The sequence below is a fragment of the Protopterus annectens genome, chromosome 17.part0 (genome assembly GCF_019279795.1).
Source record: "Protopterus annectens isolate FY-2018-M chromosome 17.part0, PAN1.0, whole genome shotgun sequence".
NCBI classification, from domain to species: Eukaryota; Metazoa; Chordata; order Ceratodontiformes; family Protopteridae; genus Protopterus; species Protopterus annectens.
Window position 1 is genome coordinate 50,992,735 of NC_056751.1, and position 24,634 is coordinate 51,017,368.

Below are 24,634 nucleotides of genomic sequence, written 5' to 3' on the forward strand. Positions count from 1 at the left end.
GTTATATACTTCAATAGATCAAGAAAGGGGTGTTGAATATCTCAGAGAATATCTCACTAGCCACACTGATTTCAGTGGTGGAAAAGTGAATACCATTTGTTGTTTGATGGACTTGGTTTTGAACAATAATTTTTTCAAATTCAACAAGTCTTTATACAAACAAATCTCTGGAGTAGCCATGGGGGCAAGAGTAGCACCTGCATTTGCAAACTTAGTCATGGCTAACTGGGAACTGAAGTTTTTAAATCAACATCCTAGTTATAAAAAAGTACAAACCTACTATGGATATATTGATGATTTGTTCTTTCCATGGACTGGTACGAGGAATTTGTGAACTTGGTTAGTGACTTAAATTCTACTACTGATTTTTTGGAATTTAAAATCAGTGGTTTTGGTGAATCTATCAACTATTTAGATTTACATTTGAGTATAGATAAGGAGAGAAACAAGTTTATGAGTAGTATCTATAGGAAACCAGTATTCGCTAATCAATATTTACACAAGGACAGTTTACATCCACAGATTATGAAAAAAGGAGTCATAAAAGGACAGATCATTAGGCGTAGTAGATTAACTTCTGACAATGACACTTTCAAAAAGGAAGTTCTGTTTTTGAGGTCACTTTTTCTTTCTAGAGGTTACATCTTGGAATGGCTAAAGAAGATAGAAAGTGAAGTAATGGTACTAAGAAGGGGGGTGGCTTCACCCATTTTGTATTCAACTGACACCATGGTGGGTCCAGTTATTGACAGTACATCAAACACACTGGAGACTGGTGTTTCTAAATATACAAGTGCTTTTCCTATACCTATAGTGAATGAAATGTGGCACATCAAACACATTATAGAGAACAATTGGAAAATAACACTTGGAAACAAAGAGTTAGAGGCGACAATTGGACTGAGACCTAGATTCACTTTCAAAAGAGTTACTAACATCAAGTCAATGCTAGAATCAGGGAACAACAAGGTTAATATTTGTACAAGAACAGGTTGTAATAAGAAAGGTACTTATGCTTGCAGGAATTGCAAGCAATGTAGGTTCATCAGTAACACTTCCTTTATAACTTTAAGTTATTCCAACCAAACTTTTGCAATAGTGAATATGTCATTTACATTGCTATTTGTATATCTTGTGACAATTATTATATAGGAAAGACCATAAGAAGTTTGAAACACAGGATATATGAACACAATCTGGCTATTAAAAAGAAAGACAAAACAAATTCATTGTCTAGACATGCATCAGCATGTCTAGATTTTAAAATATTTGAATTTATTGTCTTGGAAAAGGTAGAGAAGGTTTCTTTTGAAGGAGATCTTAACAATATACTAGAATGTAAAGAAGCACCGTGGCAGTTATTTTTAGGTGCAGGCAGTGCACCTGGATTAAATGAATGCATAAATTTAAAATGCTTTTTAGTTAATAGATAATATTGTTTAAACAAGTTTTTACTACAACTGTTTTATTTAAAGAATGTGTATTTTATACAGACTGACAAACCTAATGTTTATTTAATTAATTGTTAATTGTTTGAAGTCATTTCCCGTTTGACAACAGATTAGGTTATAAAAGGAAGTTAGGGTAGTGTCATTTGTAAATGTTTTTTCTGAAGAAGTTCACAGAATTAAAAGTGGATGAAAGTGCTAATATACTGTTCCAGAGTGGTTTTTGGATTTGTATCCTAGGACTGGTTCTTTTTGCTTTTCCTGGTTTGGTCTTTAAAAGTTAGTTTCAACTTCTCTGATAAATCCCTGGGATCATATCTAGTTCTTTTTTGACCTTCTGTCTTGACAACATCATAGCCCTTAACATAGCTAATTGGCATAACAGCCATTCTTTAAGCTGTTAAAGTTAAACTATACCACTTGGTAGTGTAGTTTGTCAAGTTCTTTACTGATTTTTATTTTGTTTTTGTGCCATATCTATCAGTGTGCTTAGATGAGATTGTTGTTCATCAGCTCACTTAATCAGTGTCCAATGAAAACAATCATACTTTTGCCTTATTTCCCTTGCTCCAGCCCCAGTCTCCTAAACTACACTCTTCTTGGGCACCCTATTAATTTTTCTGTGTGCTCCATCAATACATCAATGGCCTCTTTTAAGTAGCTAACCTCACTCTCATGTCTTGCTATCCTGTCTCCAGCCCTGTAGCCTTTGTATCCATGGCCATCCTCATTTCCTTCATCTGCTTCGTTTCCAGCCACATGACCAGTAGTTCCACCCTTACAGCCACCACATAACATGCTAAGCGCTCTAGCTTTGCTTATCTGTTTTCTCCTCCATTACCTTAAATGACCTGCTGGCCATGCCAGAAAGTCAAGGCAAGGCACCTATACAATGATTTAATGGCTTATAATTATATGCAATTACTTTCAACCCATGGAAAAGGCTGAATTTTGACACTGTCAATACAAAGCTCATCCTATAGGTCCATTCTGCTTAAGGTCCACAGCACCCATCAGTACAGCCTATACTTCTTCTGTTAGGTATAACCAGGGTCCAACTATCAAGTGAAACTAATCCTCACCCCTCCAGACACTCGCAAAGATGGATGCAAGCTTGTCACTCCTACCAATATTAGAACTGCATATATCTGAATTATACAGACATTAACAGGGCTAGTCATAAGTGCACACAGCAGCCCACCCTGTGATGCATCTTCAGAAATCTGACCTACCCATACACCAGTCTTCCCATATTCGCATGTGCTTTTGGTGACCATAATATCTTGCAGTTACATTTAGAATGTTCTTCCCCAGAAAGTCCCACACAAATTCAAGCAAAATACACCTAGGGACAACATATTTATTAAACTGGCAAACCACACAGATATTTTCACAAAAGGACAAGCACTGATTTCTAGTATGGCTGCCGTCTAAGCTACACGCAGTTCAGCAGGTCCCTGAATCTGTAAGATAATAAAAATTAAGAAAATCCCCAAACTCATTTAGAAAACATGGTATCCAAAGAGGGAAGCTAAGTTTAGCTTTCTTTTGAATTCAAAAAAGTGAAAGAAAAAAAAAAGAATTGTAAAAATAATTCAGACATGGTGGAAAGTAGAGAGAGGCACAGAGCAAACAAATCACCCTCCTAGCACTATGGACTGAGCTTAAGAACCTGAAACAAGCAGTAAAATAAAATATACTAGCACAAGAAACAAGAATAAAGGAAGTTTCAATGTTCCATCTCCCAAACCCCTGCTTACACTTATGAAGGGTATCAGAACTTGTCAGATATTTGAACTGCATGGCTAGGCTTAAAAAGGCCCTTGTGGTCATTAGCCTGGTAATCACCTATGAATCTATGAACCTATAAGTGGAACAAGGACTAAATAAACACTGTTCTATCATTCAGAGTTTATTAGATGCCAGCATGGAGCTACAGGCAATGGCTGATATAGCAGAGGCCAGAATGGACTACATAGAACAAAAATTAATAGACATAGAAAATAGGAAGTGACAGAAAAACCCAAAGATAATGGGTATTCCAGAAAAATGGGATGAAGCAGACTGTGCAAAATGGCTGGAAATTGCAGTGGAAGAGCTGAAACACAAGCATGTACATTGCAGAGGTGGATACCAATAAAACTCCTAGGAAGGTGATTGTCAAATTTCACTGTTATGAAATAAAATGAAGGAAAGGGTGCTGTAAAAGGCCTGGACTCCAGAGACAAAATTGTTGATTGGGCAGAAGAAGTATGTTCACAGACCAGGACTTTTCTTGCAAGATGCACAGGCAGAGTCAGGCTCTTGCACCAACTATAAGGATATGCAACGAAAGGGGTATTAAATGGAGGATGTTCAGCATAGCAATTTTTAGAATTTTTCTACTTTGAGGTACAAGATCCACATCAGATCCAACAGAGGCAATGAATATCATGCATAATCCAGCAAACCAGAACACAACACCGGGTGTGGAAGGGCAATGAGGAGCAAAGCAGAGATCAGCTTATGCAGAAAATTGGGGTAAATAGAAGGGCAAAGACCATATATTTCCTCTTGTTTCTCAGACATCAAAAGTTAAAAGAAAAGGATGAGTTACTTTGGCAAGCCAGCATAAAAGTGAAGCAACAGAACAAAGTACATAATGGAAGGATGAAGTTAAAATGAAGCTGAAGTGGAAAATGAAAAAGAAAGGATAGATGACCATAATCGAACTTTTAGGACTAGGGAAAAAGGGGAATTTGGCAGCAGCTGTCTCTTTGTATGTTACGAAGGAAAACAAGTGAGAGAATACTTTGGAATCAGAGTGAATTTTGTAAATTAGAAAGAGTGTCAATTCAAGTATGGAACCAAGGTAACACAATCCTGTTCACTTACAGACAAAAGGGGTAGAAATCTGGGTGAGTCCCACTTAATTTTGTCATTGTGATGCTGCTTAAACCGAACAAAATATGATATAACATGACCCTGTTCAAACTGAATAAAGAATATATTAATAATTGCCACCAGATGACTGGGAAACAAAGGAAGGCTAATGTCAGTATCTGACAGGAGTGATAGTGGGAAAGTAAAAATACACACAAGTATCCCCAAACAGAGGCAGGGGTACATACAATCAGTATGAAGAAAAAGAATAGTATGATCTCACTATGAAGACAGGGAACAAAGGAACACAAGAAACGAATGGTGGGGTTTGTAGCTAAAGAAAAAAAGAATATTAAAGAGATGCACATATAAAAAGAAAGGGCTTAGACTATGCACAATAATATTATTAACAAATGAAATCAAGATGAGGCAAGGGGAACACAAAACATTGCCCCCCCCAAAGAACAGAATTGTTAGGGTCCCTGGCATGCTTAAAACGTGTTCTAATAATGGCCTACAGCAAGCAAAGGGGATTATTTAAAGAGAAAATAAAGTAAGTAGAGGTGTCATACATACATACATGTAAATACATATGTACATACATGGGCATGAAAGGTAAGTGCAGGAAAGGAATACAAATAAAGAGTAGCAAGAGAGAAACCATGACCCTAAGTAAATACTACAGGAAGTAAGGGGAAGAATATGTGTGGCATAAAGATGAAAGAAAGAGGAAAAAAGAATAAGATTCGATTGTGAGCTAAGTATCAAAGAGAGAAAGATTGTCAACAAAACAAATAAGTAGTTGGGGTCAAGGCTGGGTGGAAGAAATGAAGGGCAGTTGAGTATAGACAATCACAATAAGATCATATAAAGACATGGGAAAAGACTAGGACTCTTAAGGAAAGGTTACAAGGAATGGGTTAGTGGAAATATAAAACAAATGTGAACAGAGGGAACAACTAATAAGAAAAAGGGAGGAACACAAAGATGAGGGAAGGCAAACCCAAAGAGACGTGAAGAGTTAGTGCATAAGAACAGATGGGGAGCAGGCAGACTTAAAGGAACAATGCACTGTCATAGTTATGGCAGGAATGTGGGAGAAACTTGCAAAACAGAGACAGTTAAACTCTGAAGTAAATTTGATACACATGTAAATAGTTAACAAGGGGTGGAGGGGAAGACAAGAAAGCTCACACTAAATTGAGAGGAAATGAGCATGTCACAGCATAAAGAGGACAGAAAAGAAGGAAGAAAATCAAGGAGAAGGAAGAAAGAGATTTACAAAGATTAAAGGAAAAGGAAAGAGGAGAGACAGGGAAGAAAATAAAACAACAATACAATATGGAAAGCAGAGGGATTAAAGTTAGAGCCTGGAATGTGAATGGCAAAAATAAATATATTAAATATGGCAAATAAAACAAAAAGAGCAAAGGTATGGGGCTGTTAGGAGGACCAAAGCAGAACCGATAACACTACAAGAAAACTAATTACCTCAAGAGAACATAAGAAAGATAGAGTGGGAGGATATATAGTAGCAAGGAGTGCTTCATGGGGAGTTAAAAGACAAAGAGGAGTGACAATTTTAGTAGAAGCAAATTTCTATCAGAGATAGATGGGAAGATACAAGATAAAGGGGCAAGATATGCAGGGGTCAAGGGATACCTGGATGGGGAGAGGATAACTATATTATTAGTATAATTATCTCCCCAAATGACAACAAAGACTTAAGGGAAAAACTGGGAGAAATAGTGAGATTTTAGGAAGACATAAGGATAGTAATAAGAGACTGGAAAACAGTGACCAGTAGAGGGAACATAATTGACACCCCAAGGAAAATAAGACTTACTAAAGTAGGTAGATTTCTATGAGATTATGCTAAAATGGTAGGATGGATGCACAGCTGGCAAGAGGCCTGCAAAGAGACAACAGACAGTTTCACCTACTAATTCCATAGACATAGCACCCACTCTAGAATAGGCAGATGTTATATTACATAGCAACATAGTCAGGGATAAAGAGATTCAAAGTAGAACCAATTATGTTCACAGATCATGCTTTTTTTGGAGGTATAGCTATACTTAGGCAACCAAAAACACCTAGATAAAAGCTGGAGGATACCAAATTACTTAACAGAGCAAGAAAAAGACAGGGAATGGGTTAGCTGGATAATGGAAAAGGTAATAGGAAGGGGGAAGAGAAAACAGCCCAGACATGGCAACAGTAAAGCAAAAAATGAGGAAGAGAGACAGGTGGCATTAAAGGAAAGACTAAGGATGACAAGAAGGAATAACAGAGGAATGTTGCAGGAGATAAAAGAAATACAAAAGCTTAAAAACACAAGGAGTCTATGAGAGCAGGGAAGAGAAAGGCAGAAGAAGAAAAAGAAAATACTTTAGGGATGGAAGGACTAGAGAATATGGGACAAATGAGTAGCAGTGGAAACTTTATACTCCACAGATAAATTCAACAGCAAAAAACACACTAGCATTATATCTATGAGATATGAAAAGGGAAAAACAGTTTAGAGAGCTCACTAGATGGAATTGTGCAAGGTTTTTGTAGCTACTATCAAAAGCTAGATATCAAAGAAAAATAAGTGGAAGAAGGGAGAGAAAAAGATGTGAGAAATTGCAAACCAATAAGCTGGATGTAGAAGATAAAGTGGAAATTAACAGACTAACCGAGGCAAAGAAAAATAGAAAATATGGTTCAAAATAGTGAAAGGTAAATCTCTGTGGAGCAATAGATTCCATGTTTGATACTGGGAATTAAAAAAAGGCTAGAGTAATAAATAGTTGGGTGCTGTTATTTAATAAAATAATGAATGGACAAGACCCCCACCTTCTTTGGAATAAGACAAAATGGTAGTTATCCATTAAGAGGGAAAACATCTATTGTCCCCGTATTCCTACAGGCTGATCTCAATTCTACATCATGACAATAAATGTTTTATGCAACTCTTAGCAATCAGGGTAATTAAAATTTGCTTAAGATGATTCATAATAACAACTTTTAAGATGCCTGCACACTGAACAACAGCTTGATTTCAGCTCTCCCAGTGTGAAAAAAGAAACTGAAAGATAAGGGCTAGAAAATCTACAACTTTTAGTAAAGTCCATTACTGGCTAGTAAGTACACTACCTGGATGCCATCAAAGAAGAAACTTAGAGAGCCTGAAAGAAAATCAACTAGAAAAGGTGAAGAGAAAACATACTAGCTGGGAAAAATCCTGCAGCTTTTCAGCAAAAAGCAATTCAAGCTGTAGCTTTACTGCAAGACATGGCTTCTAGTAGTCTAGAGGAGAAATAAGTAAAATGTGCCAGAGCTGATTAAATTAAATGAAACACTGAAAGAGCATATCAACTCAAATAACAAAAAGCTGGAAAAATGGAAGATGCTTTAAACAGCTATTTAGATGAACTGACAAAACTGCAAAAATCTGAGCTCAAAATGAAGAAAATGCTGGATGAGTATGAGACTGCCCAAGAAGAACTCTTTCAAAACATAGTAGAGTTAGAGGACAGAACACACAAGGAATACCTGAGATTTTCTGCTGTACTAGAGAAACTGGAAGGAACAGACTATTAATTTTATGAAAGCACATATAAGTAACTGTTGTGGTATTCCATAGCAGGCATTGTTAATTGAAAGGGCACATCATGTGTCTGCTCCAAATCTGGCCATGAAAAAGCAACGTAGACCCTTAATAGTAAAGATGCAATCCTACCAGCAGAAAGAATTGATCCTGACAAAACTATGCCAAAAGGACAAAGTATTAAAAATTAGAGATAATAGCATGTTTATGGAAAATGATTATTCACTTTACACTAGGCAGAATAGAAGCAAATGTATCTAGGCAATCAGAGAATGCTGAGAATGTGAGATTCAAACTGCTGTACCCAGCTGTCTTCAGAATATTTTTCCTAGAGGATCAAAGTATTTTTTTAATGTAGAACAAGCTAAGATGAAAATACAACAGTTTGTCCAATAAAAAAATGAGCTGTCGAACAGAAAGGGACTCTGTTTCTCACTCTTCTGATAAAAAAGCTCATAGAGAGACTTTCCCAGTGAAACCCTCTCCAATGTTCCAAAGGAAAATGTTTGAGAGACAGAAAAAAAAAACACAGGAGCTGACTAGAAGAATCAAGAGTACCTTGGACATGAACCAGAAGTCAGGGGCTAGGAGCTGGAGATGAACAGTGAGAAGACCAGGAACATTGAAACTAATGAAGAAATGTGAGACTATAAAGCATAAATCACATTTGTGAAATATGGCTTTACAAGAAAAAGTGGAAATATTGTACTTTTGTTGACTGTTAAACTTGTGGGAAACTGAAACGTATAAGCCCCACTTCATGTCATAAATGTTTGGAAGGAAGCTGAGGGGAAGGAGGGAAAAAAAGAAAAACAACTGTAAGTAAAACAAATTTTCTTCTTATCTAGAATCTATGCTCTCTCTCACTCAAAACAGTAACACAGAGAAGGTTGTCAACTCACCCACCACTACATATTCATATAGTACCACTACTCATACAAATAGTACTCATCAAACAAGTAAATCCACATATGTGGAGGTTCTCTGGAAAAACTTACCAAAGCAGCAGAGACCTCTACAACACAAGTCTGCTACAGCGAACACAGTCTCCACAGCACCCATGACACATGGCAACACCAGTGTCTCACCCACCAAGCCAGTAATGCATTATACTCAGAAACCAAGTTTTCTTGTCATTGGAGACTCAGTAGTGAGACACATGGATGTCCCACTCATCAGGTTGGACAAAGAGAAAGTCATGGTCAGCTGCCTGTCTGGTGCTAGGATTCTCTAAATCATGCATGCACTCAGGTCTGTCAGAGTACCATTATGACTCTGTCATAGTCCAAGTTGGTGTGAATAACCTAAGACTTACCTCGCTGGACTATATGAAAAGAGATATAGTTGACCTCTTCTAGTATGTATCCCAGGAAGGTATGTCCCTAGCCTTGAACAGCATACTACCCTCACCTAGAATGATGCCACAGTATAAACAAAAACGATTGATTTTAATAATTGGCTTAGATTTTGGCATCATTCAAAGGGGATCCAGTCCCTGTCTGCCTGGGAATCAATGGTCGACAAACTTCGCTGCTTTGCCAGAGACAGTTTGCACCTGGCACCCCTAGGCTTTTGGCTGCTGGCAAAGACTCTTGCCTCCCCCATAATGCATTTTTTAGCCAAGATCTCAAAAGCAACATTACTGATGTAAAATTGACCAATCAGAACAAAATAAGGGTCATGCTCCTAAATGCTAGGAGCTTAAACAAATAACTGCACTCTCTGGAAACACTTCTATCACTAGAAGATGTAGATTTTTGTGCAGTCACAGAAACCTGGTTTAAGGCCTCAGAAAGTACCCAAGACCTGCAAGGCTACAATGCCTTCCACGCTTTTAGACTGCAAAATGAATGCGTGAAAAACAAAGGCAGCAGTGTTTCAATCTATATTAGAGATAAAGTCACCTCCCATCTAGTTAGACTGGACAACTCCATGGAGTTACTTCAGGTCCAGGTTATGGTGGGTAAGACCCCCATTCAAGTCCTAGCCAGTTATAGATCCCCCTCCATGGGTCATGACACCCAAGAAGCCTACTTAACCAAACTGAAGACAATCCAAATTTTAGCGAACACACTGGTAATGGGGGATTTCAATTATCCCACCATCAACTGGGAAACCTACTCTAGCCCAAACTCACTAGCATAAAAGTTCCTTCACTTTGTGAATTCAAATGCCCTGGAGCAAATTGTCCATACCCCAACAAGTGGAACAAACATTCTAGATCTGGTTCTCACCAACATGTCAAATAGGTGCACTGCTTCAACTGTTGGACCCTCATTAGTTAAAACTGACCTCAAATCAGTCAACCTCAAACTGACACTAATACCAGAAATCAAAAGGGGTGAAATCAGACTAGAAAACTTCATCAAAGCAAACTATACCCTCCTAGGTGAAGGTATAAATGCATTCCAAGCCTCACTCCAAGCTGGAAGTGGTAATTAAGCTGAAGCTTACACTAAAGCCCTGTACAATCACTTGCATAAATGTATAAACTCAGCTGCAACAGATAGAATCAAAGCCAAGTAAAATCAAGCTGCAATGGTGGACTTCCAACATCAACAAACCCTACAATAAATGCAAAAATGTTGCTGTCCAAGAAAACAAAAACAAGGGCCCAGCAATGGAAAAGCATGCTCCTCAGCCTTAACAGGCAAGTAAGACAACTTGTAAAATCCTCTAAGAGCTCCTTTGAGAGAAACCTAGCAAGTAATGCCAAGGATAACCATAAGGCCTTTTGCAGCTACATATGTAACCTAAAGGGTAGGACCCAAGCATGTGCAGAACTGGTGGCCAACGGTATCACACACTCACCCCACAGAGATAGAAAACCTGCTAGCAGATAGGTTTGGCAAATATTTCACTCCCTTATCCCCTCCTAACTTACAACAAACCCTCCCCCAAACTCCCCCCCACCTAACATATCTGAAGAGCAGGTTCTCAAAGCCCTAGCCAAGGTAAAGAACACAGGCTCTCTGGGACCAGATGACATCCCAGGCTGCCTTCTAAACAGGCTTAAACATGAACTAGCATCACAACTAAGTACCCTTTTCAATCATAGCCTAACCATAGGCTTTGTTTCTGCAGAATAGAGAATGCTACAGTTATTCCCCCCCACAAAGCTGGCCTTGCAACAGATCTGGGGAGTTCCAGACTCATAAGCCTGACCAGCGTCATCTGTAAGACCATAGACCATATCTTTATGGACCTCATAAATAAAGACATAGGTGACTCCAAACTCTGGATCCTACCCAATTTGGCTTCATGAAGGGCAGATCCTGCCTGCTAAATCTGGTGGATTTCTTTGAAAGTATGACCAATGCCATTGATGAGGGCAAATCTATGCACACAGCATACATTGACTTGGCAAAGGCTTTTGACACAATCCCACATTCAGGCATTACTGATAAACTTAGCAAACTGAATGTAAACTCCTTCATTGTAAAATAGGTTGCCAGCTATCAAAGTGTGTGACTCCACATCAACCAGCCGACCTGTCACCAGTGGGGTGCCACAGGGGTCATTGATGGGCTCCCTACTGTTTGGTATATACTTCTCAGAAGTTCAGGTCAAAACTAATGGGTTGTGGCTGACAAAGTTTGCAGACGACTGCAAACTAGGTGCAATCATTGAATCCACAAATGATGTCAGTATATTCCAGGAGGGTCTCACACAGACCAACGACTGGTGTATTAGTCATGATCTCAAACTAAATGTAAAGAAATGCATCATCATTCCCTTCAGCATAAATAATGTCCCTTCACACAATCAAATCAACAACAATATCCAAAGTACTCATGAAGTGGTAAGGGACCTGGGATCACAGGTTGACCTCAACATTAAAGTCAACCACTATGTGTCTACTGTTGTAAGGAAAGCTTTTCACATAGCTCACTTGAATAGTAAAGGCATTGCATCAAGAGCAAAAGAAGTTACAACCCCCTCTAGTTGGCACTTATCTGGCCCATAATTGAGTATAATGCCCCATTCGGTATGTACCATACTAAGTACCTGCAGCAATTAGAGAGACCTCAGAGTTTTTGAACAAAGAAGATCAAGGGCCTCCAGCAAGTGCCTTACATGGACTGACTAAAGTGCTAGCAACTATACTCCATATTGTATACAGTTCTTAGGGAAGACTTATGCCTGGCCTACAGAGCAACCCAAGACCTAAACCTAATGAACTTACTGCATATCCATAAATCAAATGAGGCTAGGACTACCCATTCCAGAGACTTCTATATGGCCTGTGACTTAAATAAGACATGCTGGAGGGACAGATATATCTCCCAGTGACTGCCACATCTTTGGAACAGACTACCAATTCATGTGAAACAGAGCATCTCTATGACATTGTAAAGCAGGAACCTGGACGAGTGGATTGGGCACCATAAATTCTTACTCAGGATAGTACCACAACCCTCCTGGATATGGGCAGTCTTCACTAAATGGAATCTTAAGTATTGACTAGTACTTTTATGGTATTACATTGGGTTGAAATTGCTAGGCTTAAAATGCCCTCCAGGTCAATAGCCTAGTAATCTTCAATGATCCTATGAACAGTATTTGTATGGGACATTTCATGATATAAATTGTGTTTTATAAAGTAAAGTATTTTCAGTTATTGCTATATGTAGTTAAGACCTGTATTAGTAAAGATGCAATCATACCAGCAGTAAGAATTGATCCTGACAAAACTGTGCAAAAGGGCAAAGTATTAACAGTTAGAGAAAATACCTTTTTCCTTTTTCCTTTTATAGTTTTAAGAAATGTAGGCATTAGAATGTAAACATTGAAGAAAGGCTGGACAAAGCCATGTTTAAGCTAATATGTTGGAATCTTGTATTGTTTAGGTGGGGGATGGGGTGTAAAAGTGCACAGTTTATAATATATGTAGAGATGATATGTTCTCACCTACTTTTGCATAGGTGAATGTCTGGATTAAGGCCTTTGGCTTAATATTTTTGTGTAACCAAGTAAATAAGAAGACACTGAATGTAATGAAAAGTTTTCCTTTAGCAAATGAATGTCTACTGTACGTAGAGAGGTTTATAGAGCTGTATATTTGGTATTAGTATTTCCATGAAGATAAACTGAATATAGTAGGAAGCAATAAAAGCTAGAACACCTTTTAAGGCTAAAGATGAATGTTTTATGAAAGCATATCAGCTGTTTTTCACATCTAGGAGGGAAATAAAAATGAGAAAAGAACAAACAACAGTTAGTGTAAGTAGTAGCACAGGCTGTAAAATGCATCTTAGCATGGATAACCTTAATGTTAGGTTATGCTATGCCTGTGTGTGTGTGTGTGTGTGTGTGTGTGTGTGTGTGTGTGTGTGTGTGTGTGTGTGTGTGTGTGTGTGTGTGTGTGTGTGCAGTTGCCAATTTAGGGCAATTATTCCTATCAGGAGTGTTTGACTTCATTATTTGAAGATGCATGATGCTAATAGATTATGTTGTTGTTCTGGGGATGATTGTTTCTTTTTTTTTTTTTTTTTGGTTGAAGATTTTATTTAAAACAAAATGTTTTGTAAAATGTGACCTAGGTTTAAATGGAGATGGCAAGAAACAATTGTATAAGACATAAACTTGCGAAATATTACTGCATTTAACACAAAAGCTGGAAATAGACATTTAAAAAGGCTGTCATACATAATAGGTAGGAATTATAATTCTTATTTTAATGGCTACACTAAACATATTGCTTTGGAATGTGCATTACCTCACAGGTATAGACAAAAATATAAGAGTATCGAATTATATTAAAAAAAACAGAGTGCAAATAGCAATGTTAAGGACAGACATTTGAAAAGAAATGAGTATGATAAAGAAAGGATTTCAGGATAGATATTCAGCAGAATATTTGAGACAAAAGCAATGAAGAGCTAGTGGAGCTCCAATAGTTATAGAAGAGAAACAAGGATAGTAATGGTTGACTTGTGGTAGTAAGGAGCTACGGACAAAATAGGAGGATTATGCTGGCATGCATTTATATTCCACTTAAAACTACTAGTATGGACCTTAAGAAAATTTTGAGAGAAATAATCCACTTTCAGCAGGGAATATTACAACTGTAGGTACTAGAACTTCATTTGCAACAGTAACAACAAATCTGGGGGACCAAGAATGACAAAATATAATAGATTTCTAAAGAAATTTATGAAAGTAGTTGATATGGAAGATGTGAATTTAGTAGATGGAATACAGAGATAATTTACATATTATTTTCCAAGGTATAATAACTGAGCTAGACTGTAAAGAAATTATATTTCCCAGGAACATGTGCATTTCATTGAAAGTTTTGACACACATCCAATAACTATTTCAGATCATTCGCCAATAACAACTAAGATAAAAATGCAGGGTAATGAAGTGAAAGTGAGACACTAGTGTTTCCCCACCAACCTGTTAAAAAGAGAGGAATTTACAGAATGGGCAAAATTTTCAAGAACTATTTGAAGAGACAGACATTTCTTCAGAAGTTATAACTAGTGACTGGGGTAAAATGAAAGTGAAGTTTAAAATAGGGTAGAAATAAAAGAAAAAGATACATGCTTAAGAAGTAACAATAATTATTTAGAGGGGCTGACAAAGGTTAAATTATTGCAGAATAGGTGGAATCCCACAGAACAAGAACAGGCACAACTGCAGAGTGCTAAAGAGAAAATAATGCAGTGTCTGAATAATATGCATGAGTTTAGAAAGATTACCATTAAGCAACTGTTTTTGATAATAACTCCAGAGCACAAGGATTTATGCAACAGAATGTAGAACATTTTTTTTTTTCTTTTTTGCAAAATTTAAGGAGCCTATAACAAGAAAAATAAATATATATCCTGTTGAGGTATTATAGATATTTTGGAAATTTTATGAACATTTGTATAAAACAGAGGAATGTGTAAATGAAGAAAAAGTACAAATGAAAATATTTAGGGAAGACTTAAGTATGCCAAGATTGGAGGTATGTGGGACTCAACAATTAACAGTTAAGATAGAAGGAGATGAAATAAAAATGGTGATGTATAATCAAGATGCAGAAAAGTGCCCAGGAACAGATGATATTACTATGGAAGTTTGGATGGTAGGATGGAAAAAATGATAAAGATCTGGAAGGTTTTAACAGTTTTTTTCAAGGAGGGAAAACCACAACATTCTAGAAGAATGCTGAGGTGGCTGTAATACCTAAAAATGCTAAAGACCCATCTTCATATAGACCCATTTTTTTATGGGAATATGGGATTTTCCTGAAAGCTTTATGGAGAAAATGCAGAAATGTTATAGAGTGGCAACAGCAAAAATCAAAATAAAAGCCAGACTGTCAAAAGAAATAACAATAGAATGATGAACAAGGCAGGGTTGTTGCCTCTCTCCCATAATTGTTCACACTATATTTGGAGCCCCTAGGTCAAATAATAGGAGTCCAGTCAACTTTTCATGTCTTTCTCCACAGTACATAAAAAAAAAGAAAAGAAATGGTCTAGAACACATCTGTACTAAACTGTCATTACTTCAGAAAATTGTTTTTTTTTTTTTCATTTGTAACACGTTATGGTTCAAGTCCCATAGTTTAATGCAACTAATTTAGGTGGGGTTGTCAAAGTTAATGTTGAGCTGCAATGACATCTGTAAAGATAGAATAGAAGCCTGCATCCATTTTGCAACTGAAAACCTTTCTGTTACTGTCTGAATGTTTACTAATGAATTTTGGCACAAGAAGTGATATACACCCTTTTATGTATAGGTATGAATACAGGGGCTGACAGACCTCCATTGTCACAGAAAGACATTTTTGCATTATGCTTGTTTTAACTTGATGTATCTTCTCCTCAGTCCACAGAATACAATACTGCTATTGAATTTATCTTTAGCAAGTTATTATTCCAACAGCTACAAAACTACTATATATTTTATAAGATTTTTTTCATTTGTAACACATTGTGACTCATATAAATATCATACTTTATTTACTTTTTGTTGATGGGGTTACTGCCGCTAATCCAGTGTCTTCTTTTCAGGGGAGAACTAATGTGGCATTCACAAAGACTAGGGGAAATATGTCCAGAGCACCTGGGAACTTACTTTACTTTTTTTTTCCAATAAGACCCACCTGAACTATCACCAACTCAGGCAGATGGAACCCTGGTTTAATACGTTGTCTGTTAGATCGCACACTCAAGATTGAAGTACCCCCCACCCCCACCCATGCTCCAGTGTAGTGTCAGTATTGTGAAATTAATCCAAGTACATGGTGTGGAAATAAAACTCCAGCCTTCTGATATTCCATCACCAAAGGATAGTGTGCTACCTGCTGAGAGAAAGAGACTTTTTGTTTCTCTCTTTAAATCAAAGTGGTTAGTCAGATTTAGCATTAAGCTGCACTGAAATCCCTATGGGGAAAATAAAACTGTAGGTACATTTCTTTAGCTGAACACATTGTTGTTTCTGCCAAAATTATAGCATACCAAGTACCAGAACTAGGGGGTTATAATCCTTCACTGTTACAATATGGAATTTTGCACTACACTTGTTTCCATTGAGAGTTTTTTATGTGATTTGTCTGCAAAGTTGTTTTCCATCATTTAGCAGAATGTAGCAGTCTTATCAAATACATCTTTACTAAGTTGTCATCATGTCAGAAGTAAAACTTCTATGGATTTTATCAGAAAAAAAGAGATTTTCCTCGCTTGTAACATGCCGTGGCTTACATGCCATGATTTGAAGCAGCTAAACTGGCAAAGTCAAACTGAACATTGATTCTAAACTTTATTAAAATTGCTAAGAACAGAACAGCAATCTTAGATATACTTTGCAACTGAACAGCTTACATCTGTCAAAATATTTCATAATTAAATTTTGAAGGGGAGGGGATGATATATGACATTTTATGTATATATACTAATGGGAGTATTTCCTAGACCTCTGCTGTCAAAGTATGACATTTTGTATTAAATGCACTTTCCAACTGGGGGTGGTGCATATGACTTTTGCTCAGTATACTGGAGTGAATGCTGGAATATATCATTGCTGAGTGTTTATTACATCACAAGTGATATTCTATATATATATATATATATATATATATATATATATATATATATATATATACTCAGATTTTTTTGCCTGATTCCGTGATGCAAATAAATGGATTCTTGAATGTGACCCAAGTGACTGGGGTTCAGTTAGTTGCATTATCACTGGAGGAGCCAGGTGAGAGGGAGAATAGGCATGAGCAGCTCATATCTCCCAGTGGTGGAAAGGACTGTGCTCCCTTAGGACACACTAGGCCCTACAAGTTCTTTGATGGAGACCAGAGAAAACACCACTCATGTGTTAAGGTAAGGGGCAGGTTTGCGTGGCAGAAATGGCCTTTTATGAAAGTGAGGGAACGTCCTCTTCAGTCAGCCCATTGCACATCCTCCCAAGTCTTGCAGAGTAAACTGGAGCCATTTCTGAAAGGTGATCAAATGATGGCCCTTCTTAGATGACCCTTGCCCCAGTGATGGTAACCAAATGGGCCAAATGATTGGGAGGGGGCTATTGACTGACAGACAAAGGCAACAAAAATAAAACGGTAATAATAATTTTCTTTTCTTTTCATTTACAGCATTTTGTGACTTGCATGTCATGGTTTGAAGCAGCTAAAGTGGTGGGGTCAAATTCAGAGCTGAACTGCACTGAAAAAGTATAGAATTGTAATTGTGAATGATTTTGTAGACAGATAGCCCACTGCTACTGTCAGAAAAAAATAGCAATGAACTTTTTAAGTGGGATTGACATACAACTTTTTATATAAAGTTTCAGATTCAGGGATTCATGCACCTTCACTGCCAGTTCTACATTTTACATTGTACACAGTTTTAATGGGGAAGGGGAAGTCTTCTGGTCAGTATGAAAAATATAGCACTAACATAGAATACATCTCTACTACATTTCCATTACATCAGATTTAAAAATCCTGTTTATTTTCTTGAATAAGAAGTTTCAGTTTTTTTTCTGTCGCTGCAATTATGTCTGTCTCCCCAGTTTAGACACATATGCACATAAGTACATTATATGAATAAAAATGTGCATGTGTATGTATTATATGCAGAGTCACCAGCTAAATGCATTCTGTAGTTGAGTGTTATAACATATAACATATTTTTTTAATAATATGCTAGAATATCTCAAGTGGTTTCAGCAATATGGTCCTATATTACTCAGTACCAACAGTAGTATTACATAGCCATTTGGGTGATTTGTTTTTTATTATTCGGTCCCTGTGTAAATTTTACAATATTTTTAGGCTGACAAACTCTTATCTGAATCATATAAATAATTTATCATTTAGATGTAGATAATGTAGCTGTAAACTGTACGCTATTACTTTATCTACTTGATAAAACTAGTTTTGGGGAAGGTTCAGTCTATTGGTTCTCATCTTACTTATCCAAAACAAACAAAAAAAAACATTCAAAATAATGAGTATCAACTCTTTATCATATATTAGCATCTTCCACATAAGTACTTCATGGATTGGCCATACATCCTTTGGTATTTTCCATGTGTATAAATAACTTCTCAAGTGACTTCCTCAAAGTAAATGGTGCACTTTCTTCTGATGAAATGCTATTTTTAGACTCTCATAAAACCTTACACTGTAAACTCCGAATGATTTAAAACTATTCTGCAACTGGCTGCTGAAAATGAAAATAATAACAAAACACAATAAGCAGTAACCCCACAAAATCTAAACACCAACTCCCATAACAAGCATAGAAGACCCACAAAAAATTCTGATCCCACAATTAAGCCAAAGAAAATACCTCAGTACCAACCTATGAACCTATGAACCTATGAACAATCATAGATAAGAATTTTAACATTTCCATCTCATATGCAGAGCTAGGAACAAAGAAGGTTCAGCAGCATTAAGAGTTGCCTACACGTTTGAAAGCATTCCAAATTCTAAAATATGCATTGCCATAAGAATAAGAATGCATATCCCTCAGACTTTATACCTCAGACAGACCATTGTTTGCAATAACTGTTTTAATTCCCCACAAAATGCAAAAGTATCTACAAACAATATAAATGATTTGCTACTTTATAAGTGAGGCTTGGCAGTGTGAGGGGATCTCATTAACTGCCTACTAGAAATCTGATTGCTTCAGAAGTTGTACTTCTGTGGGAGGTCTTATTGTATTTATTTATGATTTAGTACCATCAAGACTTCTGTCAGTAGTTTGCAATGTGGAAACTATACTACTGGAAGTGTACTCTTTTTGGAGCAGTCAGAATTTAGAGTTTATTGATAGTCTTGATGAATAACCTGACATTAGCGGATGACATTAATTTCCCCAATATTGACTGGTCTAAATGGATATGTAAATCAATAGCCATAGGAATTTCATGATTTAATGGTTTAAAAAATGTTGGTTCAAATGGTTGCATTTCCTACACAATCAAATACCATTCTGGATCTATTGTTAACAAATATTCCTAACATTTTAATTGTACCACTGGATCCCTTCACAATCAAATACCATTCTGGATCTATTCTTAATAAATATTCCTAACATTTTAGTTGTACCATTGGATCCCTTAGGTATGTCAGGTTACTCAATTTCTTAGTTTTTCCATCTGTCACATTATGGTTCTTACAAAGGTACTAAAGACTTCATATGATTGTGCAAAAATTGCAGATAATATCCAGTCTTAATAATATTAACAGGGATGTGTTTTTTAGGGGTGCTGTCCAAAGGTGAGGATCTGTTTGAGAAGAATATAACACAGATGTCAAACTCTGTCCTGAAATAACTGCCTCCCCTTGGCAGAATACGTCATTGACTAAGTTGTTATTGGCTAAGAGAAGAAAATGTTATGCCTATAAGAAGTACAACTTATCATTTATTTATTTTTTATTTTATTTAACATTTGTTTACTGGGAAAGTCTGACTCAGAACAAAACCAATTTTCAGTGGAGGCCCAGGGAGAAATGCTCCAGACGCATGTCTTTGTAATGTGGGTGGAAACTGGACCACCTGGGGAAAACCCACACAGACACAGGGAGGATATGCAGACCCCACACAGAAAGCACCCCAACAAAGAATTGAACCAGAGAACCTGTTGTTTGCAGCAACAATGTAACCACTGCACCACTATGCCGTCCAACACATTATCTGAAAAGACAACATAAACCAAGGTTTGCAATTTTTAAAAAGGGTAAAAATGGTTAATACCAAATGCAAGGAGAATTTATCTGAAATAAAGAATACCAAAAAGTTTTTTTGCCACTGTAAACACCACTAAAGAAAAAAACTTTCAATATAGGACTACTTATTAATATGGGAAATTTAATATATAATGGTCCTGACTTATCAAATGCTTTTAATAATGAGTATGCAGTTTTTTATCAATCAATGAATATCCTGCTAGGTGGGTGTAGATTTCATTAAAAAATAAAGTGATTTTTCTATGTATTATAGATGGAATGGTCCAAACATCTGTGCTAAACATTAAGTCAGGTAGTAAAAGGGTTCTAACTCTTTTCCTAACTCTTATTATAAATACAGCTAAATATATTGCTCCTTCACTTGCATCGCTGTACAATATATTGCTGTCAAATTTGCTTTATACCAAATTTATGGAAAAAGGTCAATGCACTACCTATTCACAAAGATAGAACAAAGGATCTGTTTACAAATTATAGACCAATAAGTCTTATTTATTTATTTATTTTTATTTTACATTTTTTGAGCAGGAAAGTTCGACTGGATGCATGTCCATTTTCAGAGGAGGCCCAAGGAGAAAAGCTCCACATTTAAATTTTAAGCAAAATATAAGGTGTATACAGAAGCATTCAAATTTACATAGAACCAAACTTAGCATTGACTAATACCATAGCATTGAAGCTTAAGATGTAACATATTTACATAGAGTGAACACATCTTTTACAGTTTTAGGTTGAGGCATTACATAATGTTGAACATTGTTAGTAGGGGTTGTATTTTTTGCTCTATACAGTTGACTTGTGAGCAAGTTAGCCACAGTAGGGAGTATAGCAACAAAGAGAGCAAAGATTAGACATAGTAAAGAGTATAGCAGCAGGAGAAGAGACAGATATGGGAAATTGGATAACAAGTTAATTAATAAAACCAGGAGGAATAAGTACCTTAAGTATAGAGTAAGAGTAGATGTGTAAAGAGAAAAGTGTAGCAGATAGATAACAGAGTGTCCTAGCAGTGACTTATGGGTATTGACTAAGAGGTATGAATTAAAGGTGGAACTGAAAGGACGCTAGAGAAGTTGCATTATTTTGATGATGAAGCTGAAGTCAGAGGGCAAGATTAAGAGGAGAGGGTGGGGGGTCAGCCAGGTGAGGAACATATGCATATCCACGTGTGCTTTAGGTGTTCTTTTAGGAGTCTTTTCATCTGACATTTTTCTGCTAAAAGTTTTGAGAGATGCCTTTTTGTTGTTATAGAAGAAGAAGATAAAAAAAGTCCATTTATTGATTTATATCACCTGCCTTTACCAAGCAAAGGCCAACTTTAACAAATCTTGAATCTCTATCAAGGCAAGCATGTCAGCAGAGGAGTATGGAAAGCTGACAAGGAGCCAGTTGGCTGAGATGTGCTAGGCTAAAGAACTGGTGCAGGGAAACCTGACTAACGCAGACATGATTGCAGCTTTGGTCACAGCTGCATCAGAAAACAGCAACTAGGAGGATGATCAGACTGGCCATGGAGATGTACAACACTCAAGGAATGAACAGCTCAACCTTTTCGCGGAGGACTTAAAAATCCATCTGGAGCTAAAGAGACTTGAGTTGGAGGCCAGGCATTTGGAAACAGAAGCAGCAGAGAGACTGAGATGTCTACAGGCTGAGGAGAATGAGAAACTGCTATGCCTGGAAGCTGAGGAAAAGAGAGGCAGAGGCAGCATGAGAATGAGATGCTGACTCTACTCCAGAGTCATGGAGGTAATGGGGAAGGGAGTAACCAGACCTCAGAAGCACAAAAGGTCAGTAAATTTCTTCTGCAGTTTACAGAGGGGGATAATTTTGATAGTTTAATTCATATGTTTGAGATGGTACGGAAACAGTATGATGTTGACCAAAGCTTCTGGGTATGGTTCCAGACCCCCTTACTCCATGCTAAAGCTGTAACTATTTTGTCCAAAATGTCTGGCATTGACTGTTTTAATTATACAATGTTAAGAATGGTTTGTTATAATTTTTTAAGCTAACACCTGAAACTTATAGGAAAAGGTTTCGTGAGCACAGATGCAAGGCAGATGAAGGTGTGTGTGAATATGTTGCTGAACTGAGCACTTATTTTCATAGGTGGGTGAGTGCATGTCAGGTCAACACTTTTGAAGGGCTGGCAGACCTTTTGGTGAGGGAACAAGCTTAGCACGTTGCCTGAGGACATGAGGATCTGGTTAGCTGATAAAGCAATGTGCTACTTAAGAGGAGTTGGGGAAGAAGGGAGACCTATACCTAGCAACCAGGGCATCCCTGAACAGGAAAGGGACCCCCCCAGTACTGCTCATAGGTCTAAAGGAACCCATAGTGGGCATCCCAGACTACCCCAACAGAATTTCCCAGTAGCAGGCAATGCCACTAGTCCAGGTACACATCTAGAACCTAGGGTTAAATGTTCTAAATGCAACCAGTGGGGCCATGTAGCATACAGATGTCCACGGAGGTGAGGTGGGGAAAAAAAGGTGAGAGAGCCAGTAAGTGGGAAAGACATAATGCCAATAGTAGGTTGTCTTGAGACAACAGCAGTACCGAACTACCATCCTGCAGATGTCCTAATAGGGAATGATTTGATGAGGGTGTACCATGCATTTATGCAGTTACACGCAGTCAGGCTTCAAGACAAGCATATGGGTCTGGTAGCCTGGGATGAGACCCAGACAGACCACATACTTGCAGCAAGGACTGGTGAGGTTGTTACTTCACGGAGGGAGCTACTCCTTAGCAGTGAGCCTGAAGGTAAGCCACAGCTGCTTGTGGGTACTGATGTTCCCTTGGACAGAGTGACTGCAAAGGTAGAGGTGAGTAGTAGTACCCAGGCTGACAGTGAGGCCTGTGGAAGGGGAGCTGGGAGGGGTTACAAAGAGAGAGAGTTGAGACAGGCTCAGCTCTCAGACCCTACATTGCAAGGCCTGAGGCAGGTAGCTAGGGAGGTACCTGATTCTCAAGGGAAGGGAAAAATCTGTATACTGGGACAAAGGGTTACTGTATGGGGAGTGGACCCCTGAGGGAGGGCTAGAAGGTGAGAGGGTACAGCAGTTGGTAGTGCCTAGAGGTTACCATCTGGCACTTCTAGCCATAGCCCATGATATTCCCTTTGCAGGTCATGTGGGCATAAAATGTACAAAGAGGCATATTATGCAAAACTTCTATTGGCCTGGAATTTCCAGAGATGTAACAGGGTACTGCAGGACTCGTAAGCAGTGCCAAAAGGTAGGCAAGGCAGGAGACAAGGTGAGAGCTCCTTTGATGCCTTTGCCTGTGATTGAGGAGCCATTTCAGAGGGTACCTATGGATATTGTGGGCCCTCTGAGTACCCCAAGTTCCACAGGGAAAAAATATATCCTAGTGGTAGTAGGTTATGCTACAAGATACCCTGACGCAGTGGCTTTGCCCTCTATTTTGGCAGAAAAGGTGGCAAATGCTTTGTTAGAGATTTTCAGCAGGGTAGGTTTCCCAAAAGAAATACTGACTGACAGAGGTGCCAATTTCATGTCAGACCTGCTGGCTTGTCTGTGGAAGTACTGTGAGGTGAAGCACCTGAAGACCACCCCTACCATCCCCACACTAATGGTCTTGTTGAGAGGTTAAACTCTACAATCAAGTCCATGCTAAAGGCATTTGCAGGCCAGTTTAAGAGGGAGTGGGACAAATATTTTTCCCATTTGTTATTAGTTTACAGAGAGGTTCACCAGGAATCCACAGGTTTTTCACCCTTTGAGTTGTTGTATGGGCATAGGGTGAGGGGACCTCTAGATCTAATTCATGATGAGTGGGAAGGTGAGTGTGAATCTCACAAGAAATCTGTTGTGTCATATGTCCTAAACCTTATGACAAGGCTCAGGGAACTCATGGGCTTGGCCCAGGAGAACCTGGCAGAAGCCCAACAACAGAAAAAGGTATGGTATGACAGGAATACTTGAGTAGAGAGTATGCTGTAGGGCAGCAGATAATGGTTCTCATTCCTGTCAGACAACAAGCTGCAAGCAGCTTGGGAGGGACCCTACAAGGTGGCAAGAAAGGTAAGTGATGTTAACTACATGGTGGAACTGCTAGGCAGGAGGTAGGAACACAAACTGTACCATGTTAACATGATGAAACCTTACCAGGATAGTGAGGCCCTTGTGCTGAGTATGTGCAGTGGATTACAGGAAGAGTCTGAGGGAGATCTGGTGACTGATCTCCTCAGTGAGGCTCGGACTGACACCTCAGTGGAAGGGGTAGCAAGGTCCCGGTAGCTATCTCCTACCTAAGTACAAGAAATCCGAGCAGTGTTACAGGAGTTTGGGGACATGTTTTCTGAGAAACCAGGGTGCACCCACCTGGTGTAGCACCAGGTGGATACAGGACACCAAAGGCCTATTTGGCAGCCCCCTTATAGGGTGCCTGAGAGAGTCAAACAGACTCTGAGGGAGGAGATACAGGAGATGTTGGAACTAGGGGTAATTCAAGAGTCCAACAGTCCCTGGGTCTCCCAAGTGGTGCTGG